This window comes from Molossus molossus, unplaced genomic scaffold (genome assembly GCF_014108415.1).
Source record: "Molossus molossus isolate mMolMol1 unplaced genomic scaffold, mMolMol1.p scaffold_m16_p_18, whole genome shotgun sequence".
Lineage (NCBI taxonomy): Eukaryota > Metazoa > Chordata > Mammalia > Chiroptera > Molossidae > Molossus > Molossus molossus.
Window position 1 is genome coordinate 49,731,298 of NW_023425353.1, and position 17,348 is coordinate 49,748,645.

Below are 17,348 nucleotides of genomic sequence, written 5' to 3' on the forward strand. Positions count from 1 at the left end.
GTAGTATTTTCAGTTTGGGTACATTTCACAGAGTACTGGCCTTCAGTTTAGCATCACCACCCAATGAGAATGAGGTCAACCATGTTAGCTGTGAACGGCCTGATTACTAATACACAGGGTCCTTGGATCATTTTCCTACCCTTGGCTAGTTTACTGTGAGGCCAATATAAATGTTTTTGGCCTTATCATTCAAGCCCTTTGTCTATTAACTGAACTACAGCATCTGTCTCTTTGCTTTTCCTGCCACACTTTAATCTCTAAAAAATTGCATGGATTTCTTTGCTGTCATGTTCCCATTCATTCTAACCTCCTAGCAGCCCTTCTCTTTTACTGTATCCAATACACTCTTATGCCCTTGCTCTGAGGCCTTCCCTGGCCAGCGTGGAGACCACCTTGACTGATCACCAACTGGACTGAAAGATGTGTTCCCATACTTCTGAAGTACTGTCTTAGCTGGTTGTTTCTCTCTGTGCCCCTCTCCCCATAATCCAGATTCTTGGTTCTGAGCTCCTTAAGGGCAAGCTCACAACCATAATTTTGTATATCTTTCCTCATCTACTATATATACTTGAAGCAGTTGGACAAAATGAAAATTGATAATCTAAGTCCATCTCTTTGCCTTTGTATTAGTCTCATACCCTAAACCAGAAGATTAAAAGCTTGTTGAGAATAGGGGCCATGTGCCCGGCCAGTGTGGTTGAGCATCCATGCACCAGGAGGTTGCTGGTTCGATTCCTGGTCAGGGCACACGCCCAGGTTGTGGGCCCAGTCCCCATTGGGGGGCATGCAGGAGGCGGCCAATCGATGTTCTCTCTCATCTATGTTTCTATCTCTCTCTCTCTCTAAAGTCAATAAAGGTAAAAAAATAAAATAAAAAAGAACAGGGGCCATGGTTTACTTAACTTTTCATCTCCAGCACCTACCTGGAGGCTACCATGTTGTAGGCACTCAACACTGTCTGTTGAATTGAACCGGATTGTCTCTAGTAACTGGATACAGCATGTCTGTTTTACAGATGCCCATAAAAAGGAGGTTTGACATAGCAGTCCTTGATAACCTGACTTCTGAATAGTATTTGCATTTAACTGAAGTTACCCTGGCTGAGGCTGGCATTGGGAATGGCTTCTGTCTTGGCTGTGGCAAAACCTTTCGATATTGGTGATGGCTTGATTTAAACCAACACCTCTGATGAGAGTTGTACTACTCCTGTACACAGCCTCCCCACCCCCAGTTTTAAATATTTTAAAATAAAACATCTACTATCCCAATACACTATAAATGATATCAATGGAAGCTATCCACTGAGAACTTGCAGCATACATGGAGATGCACAGCTTCATTTCCAGATTTCTCAGTCGGACTCTCGGCCTTATCTAAAGAATGTTAGAATCACCAGCTAAAAATGAGTAAAAGTGAAGTCATTTGACTGCTCTGCCTGATAATATTTCTCCGTGCTGACTGATTGATACACGACCTCAGTTAGCGCCCTCTGGTGGCAATCCCCACATTTACCACTCAAAGCCTTTTGGGCACATTATATGGGTGGTGGCTTATGGACAATCTAGACATGGCATTAAGTCTCATGCAATGCCATTTTCACTTGCCCTGTCATTTTTAGGGACATTCCAGGTTTTGTGAATAAATCTATCAAGAGTAGAACCGACTTTGAATTTCCAGGTGGCTGGATTCATTTCCATGGCCCTTTAAGTATAAATAGGGAGATACAATGCAATGTTATTAAAATGCAGTCAAGACCGTAGGAGCTGGAAACGGCAGAACGCATGGCCTCTCTCCCACCCCTGGGTTTTCTCAGCAGTCTACATAACCTAAAGCACCGGGAGACCCTTCCCCTGAACCGCAGACCGGAGGCATTTGTTGGACATGGTATATAGCCTGGATTTTACACTCAAGTAAATATGCTCTGTGTGTTCCCAAAAAGGCCAATATTTATATATCAAGCTCACCAAGTTAAATTTACTTTCCCACATTAAGCCTGCATGATGAATGGTTTTATCTTGCCTATTACAGCCTGTTATATCATAAATCCCCAGGCAGGAGGAAGAGAGAAAAAAACGACTCGAATGAAGAAAACCACAGAGGCACAAACCATTACCATTTAAGATGGTTATACTGAATCACATTTGCTAACAATAATATGTAAAATACCTTGGAAAACCCATTGACTCTTATTTTCCTTCCTTTTCCATTTCTGTTGCTAACAACATCCAAAAAGAAATGCTGAGGTAGGAATGTCTGACGAACCCCACATTTCCATGTCCCTATTTTATTACTGACATCATATAGTCTTCCCTGAACCAATTTTACTGATATTCTTGTTTGTTAAACGAATCCATGAATGAATGAATACACATACGTTAAAAGTATTTCCATATTCTAGTTGGAATGCCCCTTCCAGTCCCTGAAATTTTCACCGATTGCCCAGCTTTAAGGAAATGTACTATTTTTTTCAAAGAGGCTTTTTCTTAGTTGGTTGGTGTTCTCTTCCTCCACACTTCCACAGATCTTTGTATGCTGTTTAGGTAACTGTTTTAATCTGCTTTGCAGTAAAGGTATTTAAGTGGTGTCAGTGGTCATCTATCATGGGTCTTGTTGAATTTGAAACGACTCACTTTGTGATCTTCATGCATCTTTCTTTTTATTCCTCAAAGTGGAGCACAGGGCATTTAAAAGTTGGATAGCATCAGGGTGACCAGATAATTTATAGTCCAAACTGGGCACTCTTTAAAGTGAAGGGAGTGGTGTTAGTATGTTGCTGGGGCAACAGGCATCAGCCAGTTCCCCTCCTGGGTAAACCAGATGTCTGGACTCAGTAGGAAGCATGGATGAGCATTCTGATTTCAGGAAGATACAAACATGAATGAGAACTGTGCAGAGGACACTGTGTTCATGTCTGTTTTCTCATCCCTAATAGTAAAATAAACTTTAGTGGGAAGTTGTGAATAAATATGTTCTTAGTAGTCATACTGGGGCTAAATATTTAAAGACAAGAGAGTAAACATGCCTGGCAAATTATTGGACGGTTCAGGCTCCAGTTCTTCCAGGTGATAATAACACTAAGATGTGTGGTTCCCATTATACAGGTTTATTCTGTATACTGGTTGCATCCAGGAAGTAATTGCTTAAAGCTTAGCATCATGCTTGTGTACATATCTGTCTTCATTACTAGACTGTGAACTATTTCAAGGAAGACAATTGTATCTCCTAAACTCCTTACGTGCACAAACTTTGTGCTATGAAATTTTGTGGGATCTTTGCTTCAGGGAGGTTCTTTTATAAAATTTTTGACTGGTAGAACTATTCACTTATGAGAAACTTCTTTTTAAAAGATGTCATTTCATTTTTGAATGGCTATATTTATGGAAAACATATCCCTTTAACCAAAGTGAAAAATACGTCTTGTTATAACTGTGACTTGATTTGATGTATTGCTCGAACACTCACGATCCTCAGGGCATTGTGAGTCCACTCACCAGTCCTCATTTGACCTTCTGGATCGGCCCGGAATAAATCTAATCCCTTTCCCTTCAAACAGTTGAAGTCTCCTACCATGGTCTCCCGAGTTCTTGCTTATCAAGCTTTGGCTTTACCAGGTTTTTAAATCCTTTCTTATATGATTTACTTCCAGACTAATTGCTCTTCTATTCATGTTTGAAAGTATCTCTTAAAAAGGAATATCCAGTTCGGAGCAAAATGCCGAGTACGGTAGGTTATGACCAGGGCTGCCACACAGATGTGCAGAGTGTGCCTTGTACAACAGTGCCTGACAGATGTGGCCCAGGGAAGCTGGTCTAGCCTGCATGCCACCCAGCCCATGCCTGGTCCAGGCCTGTGTCTTTGCAGAGGAAGGACCTCCTTCTTTTTATTAGCCCAAAGTCATGAACGGGCTCCCAACTCCTCCCTATCCCCTTCTCACCCTGCTCACCTGGACTGTGTGTCTAAGATTTCCTATGCTGTTTTGCAAAGCAAGCATATCATTTGTGCATTATTTTGACCTTGTGGCTAACAAAATCCCCTGGTCTTATTTATATGAGCTTCTGTTAAGCCAGATTTCTCCTATGGTACCTGACACTGATAGATGTCATTGAAAGGATAAAAACTTTCTGCGATGTACACAGGTTTTCTTCCACGTTGACCCGAAGTCATTAATCAAGACTCTCGGAATACTTTTTCAACCAGCTATTAAGCCATCTCACACTTACTCATTTCTCCATGTTTCCTAGAAGGATGTCTTAAGACAGTGAAATCTTCTGCTGAGCTTATTATTTCATGTTCATCCAGGTTTGGCAACCCAGTCTAGGTAAACAAATGTTAATCCTTGGTAATCACTTCTTCTTTTGAAGCAGTCACAATTTATGGAATAGACACATTAGAATTTAATTAAGGTTTGATATCAATCTCACCAGTTTCTGGAGTCTGTTTTCTTTCCTCATCGCTTATCCTCGTTCCTTTTGAAAACCAGGACATTTATTTTTCTCTGAACACCTGGCATCTCTCCCGTTCTCCTTAAATCTTCAGCGGACAATCTGTGAAGATATCCGCCTGATTACTCATCTTGTCCACCTATACTTCTTAACTCCTTCTCTGGAGCATCGCAGCAACCAAAGGGGGGAGAGTAGAAGACCCTCAGGGTGAGTCTGTGACTCCACATTCTCCAGAGACTTCTAAGAGAGCAGGTGTGACTTTCCTTCTCAAAGTCACTGGAGAAGAGTCAGAGGACAAGCAAGAAAGAAGGTAGTTTGCTTCACTGTAAATATTGGGGTTGGTCTAGATGATGACTTTGGAGATTTTGTGAGGAGCCCACATCTTCCTATCTGATGTTTTTGCCCTTCTGAGGGTTCCCAATCTTGCTGACTCTATGTAAACATAGTGTGTTACTATGTGAGTCAGCAGTATGCCTTGCAGTCTTGACATGTATAATAGAAATGCCTCTTATATTTTAAGGAACTCGAGATTAGTAAAGACTCATTCTTATATCTGAGAAAAACCAGCTCCTTCATAGCTGGCTTATTAGTAGTAAAAAAATACCCTTTCTATTCACTCATAGTTTCTCACTGTAGGAGAAATTTCAATGGTTTAATGTCTACAAGTCACTGAAGGGACTCTCACTAGTTCATCTGAGAGATGAAGACTAAGCAGACCGTATCAGTCAGGATATACTAGACGTTGCAGCTATGACAAAAGACCCCAAAACTAAGTGGTTTAAAATAAGATTAATTCTCTCACCCACCCTATTTATTCAGTGAAGGTTGGTTGGAGGGCTCTTTTCCATGGCTCTATCGTTCTTTCTACAAGACTCAGGGTGATGGAACAGCCACTGGGTGGAATGATGGACACTGCTGGGATGGAGAGAAGGGAAAGTTATGAAGCACGCACTGGTTCTTAACTCTTGTGCTCTGAAGTTACACACGACACCTTTCTCATAGCTCAATGGACAAAGTGAGTCACACTTACCTTCACATGGACAGTAATACAGTCCCACTATGTGTCTGAAACATGGGTGACAGCCAGATGAGCCATTTGAAAGGCATTTCTGTGGATAGAGAAGTAATGGAATTGGCAGATGCAAACTTTACCTCAGGCAAGACGGTTGTTTAAAGGGGTGAAAGTAAAATCCCCAAATTCTAGAATTAAGAAACAAATTGCTTTGCAAATTTAAAAATTCAACAGACAAGTTGAAAGACAGTAATCTCTTCTGAAGACCAAGGTAGATGCTTAGAAGATCAAGGTGTAATAAGTATCTCACAACACAGAGTAAAAATACAAGAAAAGAAAATATTAAGTAAAAAATGTAAGAGACACAGAAGGCAGTTCTAAGACACAAATGAAAAAAATTCAGGAGGAAAAAAAGGAACAGATGGAGGAATAATATTACTTTTTTAATAAGTTGCTTAAGAAAAGAAACACTTAAAATTTCTCTTTAAAAAATATATATTCAAGTTTCAGGCTGGTTTCATGAAGAAACAAAAGTATGTGCATAAGTAAGTAATTAAATAAATAAATATGTGCCACCAGACATACACATGTACATACACATACATATATCTACATATATTTGTACACATGTATGTAAATGCACTTATGAATACATATGGGTGTTTGTACACTGGAGTTATAAATACATAAAGGTGTTTGTATATATTTATATATAGTTTATGTATAACATATATAAGAAACATTATATGTACCATGCACACACACACACACACATGCATGGGGCTATATATGTACGGGAGGATACATGGGTGTGTATGTATAATCGCTATCTCCTGGTGAAATTCTGGAAGGACAAGGAGAAAGAGAAATTTTTCTAAGTTTCCAGAGAGAGAATATATTTCTTAGTAGAGGAAGAACAAGACTAGCTCCAGCCACTGCTGTTGAAGCTAGAAGGCCGTGGGCTGTCCAGAGACTACAGAGAGGAGTGTCCAGGAATCTCCCCTGAGACCACTCATCAGCCAGAGAAAAGACAGAAACATCAGTCATGCAAATCCTCAGACTGTAATCTCTTCGTACACTGTATCTGTGAGATATTTAATGGACTGATATAATCCAGTGATGTCTGAGCCAGAATAGACATTTCAAGACAGAGAAGAGTTATGAACAATGAAAGTCACAATATCTACTTAGATATTTACTCATCAAAAAAGCTCTACAAATGTGCTACTGTTGTTGGTTTTTTTCTGCCCACTTTATCAATGGGAAGACTGAGGCTCAGAGCAGACTGGCATTCAAAGTTGCGAGCGGGGACTCCAGCTGAAGCCGTTTGAGCAGAGAGCCTGTGTTCTTCATTACTTTCTGCGTGACTTTCCTTGAATGTTGGTGTCTTAGTCTAATATGATCAAACCCAATGACATAAAAAGTAAAGAACTAAATGAAAAAATAAGCAAAGTATATGAACAGGCCATTCACAGAAGAAGGAATGCAAATTACCAATAACATAAAAATATCCCTCACTCCATTTGTAATCTGGGTGGCACAAACTAAAACATCATCGGAATAAAATTTCTCATCCTTTGGATTGGCTACAGTTAAAAACAGGTATAACATTCACCATATAACTAATGAGGACTCAGTGATATATATATATATATATATATATACTTTTATATGCTTATGGTCATAGTATAGATTCATATATTAAGCAAAAATGATCTGGTAGTGTATCTGAAAATTAAAAATATATACACCCAATAAACTCATGGGGAAACACAATTCTATAGTAGTCACAGCATATAACATTAAGGCACTGGAGTATTGACAAATGTCTCTTCACGGGCTCTCAAGAAAGAAAGAGAGGGTGGGGAAAAAAAGGAAAGAAGGGAGGGGGAAAGAATGTGAGGAAGGAAAGGAAGAAAGAAAATGTCTTGATTGTAGCATTTGCCACTTCCCATTCTGTCTAGGCACCCACCATGACCAAGTTCAAGCTACTAATATGCAGAGTTTTCAAAAGATCACACCACTGCACCTAGACACGTGCACAAGAACCTCGATTATAACATGACTGTGATTCACATTTTCTGTATTCTCTTGGTATTCTTAGACTTGTTAAAACAACAACAACAACACTCAATCCATCTGTAGTTTTTGACATCCTTAGAAAAATGCTTCAAGAGTGACATTCACTAAGTGGTCTATGGTTACCCCATAAAGCCTTTCCGTGGTTCGGGATCTGATTTATTGGGTCTGGAGGCTCAGACTCAGTCAAATGCTCCATTACTATTTCCTCATCATCTTAGACATTGTAAAGAAATCTGACAGCTCCATTAATAAAATGCATCTTCAAAACTCCAAGGTTGGCAAAGGAGTGATGGATAACTTCAGTGCTAACCTCGGAGGATCTGCGTGGGGTCGTCCCTGGGAGTGGTCGGTTCGCTTTCCGTTCTAACTTCATCAGAATGCAGGTTCCTTGGGGGCAGAGAGCCTGCTGATCTGACTCTCCAAAGCCCCTGGGGGCTTGCGCATTGCTGGCACTCGGGAGTTGCTTAGTAAACAATGAATCAGCTAGGAAATTAACAAAGAAGTATATTTTGTCTTTGCCACACTCGACCTTTTTTCTTTGAAAACCAGCTGGATGGAGAATGACCACAGAAGATCTGTTGGGTTCCTTCCCTGCAGTGACCACGAACTAGACTATAGTTAGCTGAACTCTCTCTACCTTTAAAAAAATTTTTTATTTTGCCTTGAGCTTAAAAGAACACCGAGAAGAAAAAGGCGCTTAGGTTTCCTTCTATTTTTCTAAAAACATCGGTGGCTCTCTCTCTGCTTTAGCCTTTCGGGCACTGGGTGCACCCTCTGCACGGTGCAGACTTCTTTCTGTGCAGACCCTGGGCTAGGGTTTCGTTTAAAAACCTATTCCTGTGATGTTCATTTGGATCTTTATGATGGTATTATCTGAATTTCCTTTTTAAATAATCTCTTGCCTCGTTTCAGCCCTGTTCTTCTTTAATTTCTCAATCCAGGTTGTCAGGGCTCTATTTGTTTTGGTCTGATGAGCAAAGAACTTTTTGTTTCCCAGCATCGTTAGTCTCCTGGACGTGGTGTCACTCGATTCAGGACTGTTTTCCTCGGTTTTATAACCTACATTTGTTCCTCACCTCAAAAGCCCTCGGGCTGTAGTGTATGGGACAGACATTTCACTGTCCCTTCGTAGTTTAATGATGTCGGCAGTGTTTGCCGAATGCCCACATGTCTGTCTGAATCAGTACCGCCGGTTTCATTATGAACACCTCGGAAAAAACAAATGTCAGGATCTCTAATATAGTGCAATTCCTCTGGGCATTTGAATACTGTGTGTGTCCGTGTCTGGTGCATGTGTGAAGAAAATATTTCATTCACATGTTTCTAAAGGAAAAGGCCTGAAATATCTTGGTATTTAATTCCAAGTCCTTGTACAACAGTGTCTGGGAGCTGTATGTGAGGGAGCTAAGCAGGGCAGCCGCGGTGGAGGTCCGTGGACTAAACCTTAGAGCAATATACAGAGTGGCTTCTGAACATCACTGTAAAACTCTTTTCCAAATTAGAAGTTAACAATAAGAGGGTTCACGAAATTTGCCATGTCTGTATAGGCTGCCAGTTTTATCCCTTTTGCAAAAGATGTGAAGAGAAGAGGCACCAGGAGACGTGGAAAGAGAAAGGGCGTATTCTGTGCTAAGCAGTCTACCAGACAGGAGAGATACATTTTTCTGGTAGTTGCAATGTTGGAGGAAGTGAAAACTTAAATATGAAGACAGGCACTCATAATGCTGGATAAATGATTTTGAGCAAAGTACCCCACACAAAGCATACAAAAAACACACACACACACACATGCACACACACATATACATACACACATATCCAAGAAACATAGAGTAGTGTGAGGCCTAATCAGATTTGTATTTATGATCATGCTTAGATTAAGTAATGACTGATAACCGTGTAAGGTTTGTGATCATAATACCTATTTATTTGTAGGCGTTTGAATTTCTTTTGCTGTTGCTGTTTGTGTTTGACTAAATATAAAGAATGATGATTGTTTTAATGAACAGGTATATTTTATGAAAAAGAGTCACTGAAGTAGAATGACTGTGCTATTTAGAATCTGTTTTAGCCCATGAAACCATTAAGTCACTATAGCTCAACTTGCAACTATCTGAATTGTACACAGTATTTAGAAAAAAACAAACGGCCTCATTTTGTACGGTCATGCCTATAAAATGACAGTAAGCTTCATTGTCATTAGCTCTTACATTCTCACTAGGAACATATATACTTGTTATAGAATCTTTGTCTTGAAATCTGAGGCCTAAACATTTCACTGCCTGAGCTCAGGGGACAGAACTTCCATCTCCAAGGAACCTGGGTTCTTCATGGAGCTCCTTCTTGCCTCACCTGCAAACATGGACATGCTCTTTGTCTCCTGCCAGATTTCTAAGGGAATATGAAGAATGAAGTCTTTAAAACTCTACAGAACATATATAAATAATCTAATTGAATACCCTCCTTGGACAGACAAATAGGCCCTGTGATTTGACAGGTTCCTTTTTGTCTCCATTACCTAGGACAGAAATGCATAAATCCCACTCAAACCAGCTCATATGTTAACATCTCCGACAAGATCCTGATAGTTCTGCCCACCTAAATGGGTGTGATTTCTAACCAGCTTCGTATTCCAGTTGTGTACCGTACCAGAAGGGCAAGGCAGATCCAATTTGGGCTTTTCACTTTGTCAAGCATAGTAATGCATTCATTTGCACTTTCTCCTCTGAGAGCACTCAGAAGAATGTTAAAAGGTTGAAATGTTTTAAAATGATGACCAGATACAAATTTGGGCCATAGTTCTATTCAGCAAGTTATCATAAGGACACCTACTAAACGTAGGCCATTCTACTAGGTGTTTACTGGGGAAAATGTTTCCAAATGCCAGCAATATTTGGTTCTTTCTTTCAAGGGGCTTAAAATGTAATCAAGGAGGTAAATGAATACATATTCAATACTAGTGAAAAACTAATTATGGTGGGGCAGAGCATATTATGGAGAGATTAACCCTGTCTGTTAGACAAAGCATAAGTAGATAGAGGAGATGATTCGAGGCAAGCCTGGAGGGTTTTAAAATGTAAACTTGTTATTATTTTAAAAAATTATTTTTTATTTTCTAATTTTAGAGAGAGAGGAAGGGAGAGGGAGCGAGAGATAGAAACATCGATGAGAGAGAACATCAATTGGCCACCTCCTGCATGCCCCCCATTGGGGATCAGGCCCACAACCTGGGCATGTGCCCTGACCAGGAATTGGACCGGCGACCTCTAGGTGCGTAAACCAAACTGGCCGGGTTGTATAATTATTATTTCTGCAGTTTTAAAGCTAAGGATCTGCCCTGGCCAGTTTGACTCAGCAGTTAGAGCATCGGCCTGCGGACTGGAGAGACCCGGGTTCAGTTCCCGCTAAGGGCATGTACCTTGGTTGCAGTTTGTCCCTGGCCCTGGTTGGGTGGCAACCACTTGATGTTTCTCTCTCTCTTTCCCCCCCTTTCTCCCTCCCACTCTATCTGAAGATAAATGCAAAAGTATCTTCGGGTAAGGATAAAAAAATAAGATAAATTAAATAGCCCTGGCCGGTTTGGCTCAGCGGTTAGAGCATCGGCCTGTGGTCCAGAGAGACTGGGGTTCGGTTCCCGCTAGGGGCACGTACCTCAGTTGCAGTTTGTCCCCGGCCCTGGTTGGTCGTGCGGGTGGCAACCACTCAATGTGTTCCTTTCACGTCAATGTTTCTCTCTCTCTCTCCTCCTCCTCTCTCTCCCTCCCACTCTATCTGAATAAGAAATGGAAAAATGTCCTCGGGTGAGGATACAAAAATAAATAAATAAAGCTAAGGACCTCCCTAGACAAAAATAAAAATGCCCACCCAAGATTGCCATCTGTTGAATTAATGGGACATAATGGGCCAGGTCAGTGCCTGACCCCAGGCAGTATTCATTAAGTCTTTAAACAAATGAGAAGCGTTGGAAACACGAGAGAACAAGCAGAGGGAGGCAATTCTGCAAGAAGGGCAAAGACTCTGGGTCTCCCAAGAGCCTGGGCAAATGGAGACACTGTGTGTGCCTAGCATAGATGTTCTGAACAGACGGACCTCCACGTGGCGGTCGCGAGTCTGAGTGTGAACTGGGGAGAGAAGGGACGCCTTCAGAGCACTAGGGTCTAATAGGACGCAGATGTGAGACAGACGTGACCAGAGGAAGTGGAGTGCACACAAATGAGAGAAAGCAAGCGAGGAACCAATGATAACAAACTGGGCTCTGTCTCCAGGTTTGCATTTAAAGGGGACTTGGTGTTTTGAGAGCCAACAGTTTTGTTGATTGTTTACCATACTGTCTCTTGCCTGGAGTTCCAAACATGTGATGCAGTTTTGCTTTTGTAGAAGATAATGTTGCATTCCTATGTGTTTTACCTTGACGGTGTTGATATACATAAGCCCTGTTTACCTAAACAATGACTTGGGATGATTTTGTTTGTCTATTAAACAGAATAACATTCTTTTCCTCCAGATGTCAAACACGCTACTGTTTATGGTCATGATGAGGCTGTTGGTTTCAGGACTGTCATAGGAAAAGAGAACAAAATTCTAATGTCATATAATGAATCAGCATGCAGGTTGCTTCATACAGTAAGAATTTTATTTTAAATAAATTTAGTTGATTCTTTGGATTTTATTGACAAGTAGCCTTTGGATTTTATATAATAAACTCTGTCTGTGTTTTTCCCTTTACCCCTTCCCCCTTTATCAATAAATTAAGATGGCCATAGCAACTTCATCAGTTGTCAACAGTAGCAACTAAAATAACAGCAGCTTATTGGTTAATAGTGAACATGTTGGTGAAACTCATACAGAGAAAGAGTAATTTGTGAGCCCAGAGTTGCGGAAAAACTATAGCTTTGTGGAAAAGTTTACTGGGCAGATTTGACCCAGTGATCCCACTTCTAGGACTATATCTTAAGAAGCCTGAAACACCAATCAGAAAGAATATATGTACTCCTATGTTCATAGCAGCACTATTTACAATCGCTAAGATCTGGAAACAGCCCAAGTGTCCATCAGTAGATGAGTGGATAAAAAAACTGTGGTATATATATACAATGGAGTACTATGCAGCTGTAAGAGAGATCTCTCATCCTTTGAGACAACATGGAGAGACCTGGAGAGTATTATACTAAGCGAAATAAGCTAATCAGAGAAAGACAAATATGAGATGATGTCACTTATTTGTGGAATATAATGAACAAGGTGGGCTGATAAACAAAACAGACCCAGAGACATAGAAAGGAGTATTGTTCAGACTGACAAACCTTAGAGTAGGGGGGCGGGGAGGATGGATGAGATGAACCAAAGAACTTATATGCATGTATGTGTAACCAATGGACATAGACAACAATGCCAGGGGAGTGGAGGGGATGGGGAGGAGAATGTCATGGAGGGGAAGAAGAAACATCTGTAACAAAAATAAATAAATAAAAATTAGGGGGGAAAAAAACCAGAAAAGCTTACCGGGCAGGAGTCAGGAAGCCTGTTTCTTGATTCTGGCTTTGCTCCCCACGAGCAGAGACTTGACTATGCTGTGTTTTTTTCTCTGGCTCTCTGTGTCCACGTTGGTGAAACTAGGTTTTAAAAAGGCATTTCTTGGTTACAAATAATAGTAACAACAAATACTTAGCAGACACCCCCTGTCCGGCACTGTGCTAAACCCTGGCTGGGATTATTTCACTTAGTTCAAAGGACAGCTCCTGCGAGGTAAAATGATTATCTCAAAACTTCAGTTGAGGGAATAGAGACAGAAAGTATATCATGGTGTAATACACCAGGCATTGCCCTGAGTGCTTTGCATGTATTTAGTTCATTTTAAATGTAATTCTCTTAAGAGCCTTGCTGTCTAGCTTCGTTTTAGACAGAAAGAAGTGGACTCCAGAAAGCAAAGTGATTTTCCCACCTTCTCCCTGTAAGAGCATCCTCGATCCAGTACAAATGTACAGTTCTCCCGACTCCAAGGCTGACCCCTTCCACTACACCCTATGTACGCTGAAACCATTGGATTTGGACTGTTTCCTATCATTTTTATCTGCAGAAGCAACCTAGGAATTTGGCAACTTACAAGTCAAATCTGGCCCGTGGGTATGTCTTATTTGCGTACACAATAATTGTAAAATGTCATGGCTGCCCTCATTTTTATGTTAAGAAACTTCCCACAAATCATCTGGATTTCTGGCCTCGGGAAAAACGAAAAGATCTGATCTCTAGGCTCTCCTGTCTCCATGGCAAGTGACCACAGGAGCTGAATCGCGCGCTCTCGAGTTTCACACTGTGCCCACCCAGCCCTCTTTGTCGCTCTGCATTACCTCCAGGGCCTTTGTGTTCAAACGAGTTTGTGGCTTCTGGATTCAATTAAATATGTCAACTTCTCCAACCTCCAGGAATTAAGAGGTGTGCTGCGTAGCCCAGCCAGTTGGTTATTCTGTTTGGTTTCCTTCACTCGAAATCAATGGGAATGCAGGTCCTAGGGCTTGTGGTTTTTTTCTTTTTTCTTTCTTTTTTTTTTTTTTGCAGGATATGCACAGACAGAGCATTTCTCCAGAGTAAGTGACATTTTAAAATCAGGGAGGCGAGCCGAGTCATAATTGGTCCTGTCACCATTTGGTTTTGTAGCTGGCACCTCATGTGTTTGCCCTGGTTGAGTAATCTGTTTGCATCTGTGTAGACCACACACAGACAAATGTGAACTCTGTTTATATTCATTTCCTGCCTGGGAACTTGGTTCCTCTGGGTCACGGCTTTGGAACGACTGATAGATTGGAAATTTACTGGTATAGACTTGGATGTAAAACTTACTTGAACCCATATTGGGAGCTATGCTTAACAACCTTCATTGGGCTACTGCTAAGGGGACCTCAGAACAACTGCAGAAGCATCGTGTCTGAATGCATGGTAGTCAATGGAACCGAGACATTTAGTATAGTTGACCCTTGAACAATGCAAGGGTTGGGGTGCCAACCCTCAGCGCAACAGTTGAAAATCTTCATATAACTTTTGACCCCTCCCCCAGAGCTTAACTACTAATAGCGTAGACAGTTGATGAACATATATTGTGTATCTTATGTGTACTATATACTATATTCTTACAATAAAGTGGAAAAAAGAAAATGTTATTAAGAAAATCATAAGGAAGAGAAAATACATTTATAGTACTGTTAAGTAGTTATGGAAAAAAATCTACATATAAGTCAAACCTGTGTTGTTCAAGGGTCATCTGTATTCCTACTTTATAGATGAAACCATTGAAATCCAGAATTGTCTAAGGTTATATTGGCTAGATAATTCCCATTATATGTCATCTAAACCTCTCAGTAATGATCAGACTTCCCTCTTGTTTTCGGGGTGCCTCTCCCAGGCAAGTCAAGAGCTCTACTCCCAGAATTCCTGAGGAAAGGCAGACTCACCACCCCTTCCCCATTTCATGTGAGCAGCAGTCTGCAAAGGGCCAGGAGGAAAGGGGTCAAGTTTAGGAGACTGGAAACCCCTAGATCTTCTCTGTGCCAGTTGGGACCAACCACAGAGGATGCCCAGGGCCCCTTTCTCCAGGGTGATGATCTGGCAGAATCTCTGTAGAATCCACGTCAATCATATCTTGTTTTTCACCTCCATCTTCAACCGGTGGGTTACAGGTAAAAGTCGGGGAGCAGTAAGTGAGAAAATGCTGGGATCCCTTTGTGAGGACACTCATCGACACCATCTTCATCAGGGACGCTTCTCTGGATCCCACCCTCGGAAGCCTGGTTCTAATCCAGGTTTGACAGCACCACAGATGTCTTCTACTGCCGTGAGCAGCAGATCTTATTGGAAATTACAGTCACCTGACTCCATCTCCAGCCCTCTACCTGGCATTATGAGACTTACAGAAGGAACATACATAAGAAACAGCTTCAGCATTCACAGAGTTTATATTTCAACTGCTAAAATCAAGCAGGTGTATAAAAAATGTTCAAAGCGGAGCTTACAGGCTCCTATCCATCGGCACTGTAAAAACCCCCCACACGATAAATGACCCCTTGTCCATTCCTGATTTATAACACCCAGAGACTGTCAAGGACAAAAGAGACTTTGGGGAGAAAGAAAAGAATTACTATAAAACTAAGGTGGGGAGACGTTAAACTGCCTTAGGAGCAGAGAAGGGGCAGAATTAGAATTGACTTCCAATAAGCTAATATTTAGCTGTTTTAGACATTAGTAAGGGGCTGGGTTTAATATTATAACTTGCTGCAGGTTAAATGGCCAATCAAGTTCGATGCAAACTTGAGCAGGATTTGGGATAGTTTGGAATGTTTTGAACGTGACTCTTGAGAAGGCGCTGACATTGTCCTGCGGTGTTGGTAACATGACATCGTCGCGTTGTCATGGCACCATGCACGGCAAGGAGCCCGGAGAATACATAACCCCCGGCATGTCTCCTGTTCCTCCTTTGCCCCGTCCTCTTTCCGCAGGCCTGTGGCGTTGGCAGTGACTGTTCATTGCGCCTTCCGTTGGCGTTGTAGTTCTCACGGGTGAGAAGCTGAGCGGTGGATTTCTCCCAGAAGTAGTGTGTGACACACTTGGGAATTGACCAGATTGTCTGGAACTTCACTCTGAGACTCCGTTGTTCTGGCTGGCTGGCCGCGGCCGGGTCTATTTTCAATGTATTTCTGTAATACATTGATTATTTCTTTCTGAAGGGGATTTATCTGGCTGTCAGACAAAGCATTTCTCTGAGCTGGGGGCAGAAGTTGGAGGAAGATGGCGAGAGCCTGCCTTTGTACTGGGTGCTGAGAGGTCTCGGACCTTCGCTGGGGCTCCCTTCCACGCCCTTCTTAATTCTGGCTTCTCTCTGGCTGCATGACAGCTGCGCATTATTCCGTTTGCAGTTCATTTCTGGATGAATTACCCATCGCTCTGTCTGCTTGTCATTGTTGTGGCTTCTTCCAGTTCCCATGTGACGGCGTGGGGTGGCGGTTGGAAAAATCCAACAAACCAGTCTGGGCTTTGTAAAGGGCTGGACGTTGTATTCAAATCAGGATTATTTTTAGAAAGCTGCTCTAGGATTTAAGTTTCCTTGACAAAAGGATTTCCATGGAGCCATGTGTTGGTGTGATTTTCTCAGATAAAGCCTTGGAAATGTTCTTTTAGAATCTCATAGCTGGTGGGCGGCTACCTTCTGTGGGCGGGCCTGCCCTGCACACCTGGAGTTTGGCAAAGTCACTGAGAGGTGGTGACGCATCAGCTTTCTGTGGCCCTTCGCTCTTGAGGCCCTCAAGTCGCCCAGGACGGGCCGAAAGAATATTACAGTGAACTCTGTCAGCAGCTGCGTTGGGGATGTGGAGTGATCTGTTTAATCAGGACATTCCCTGGACTGTCAGTTGTGAAAGGCTTAGAAAATAATGCAACTATACTCAGTTCTGGAATGATGAGGAGCATCGTTGTACCTTTCTTTGATTCAGAAGAATCTTAGTATTCTGGGGGAGGAATTAATAAAGATTCTGCGTCTGGAATGTCTGAAAAGCCAGCCTTTATTCTACGCAGGAAGGGAAATAGTCAAGTGGAAAGGACATAAAATCTCCTGGGCCCAGGAGAGGGATGAGAGCCCAAAGCAAAGGCAGGTGTGTTACAGTTTGAGATCTTAGTATTCCCCACTGTCTGCTTCTGCGAATAGCCCTCAAAGCCTCGAGGGGTGTAAGACGGGACAAGGCAGGGCCTCCTCCTCACCTCTTTTGGTCCCTCACCTAGTAGCAACCAGTTCTGTGATGTACTTTGAAGTACTTAATATATCAGATGGC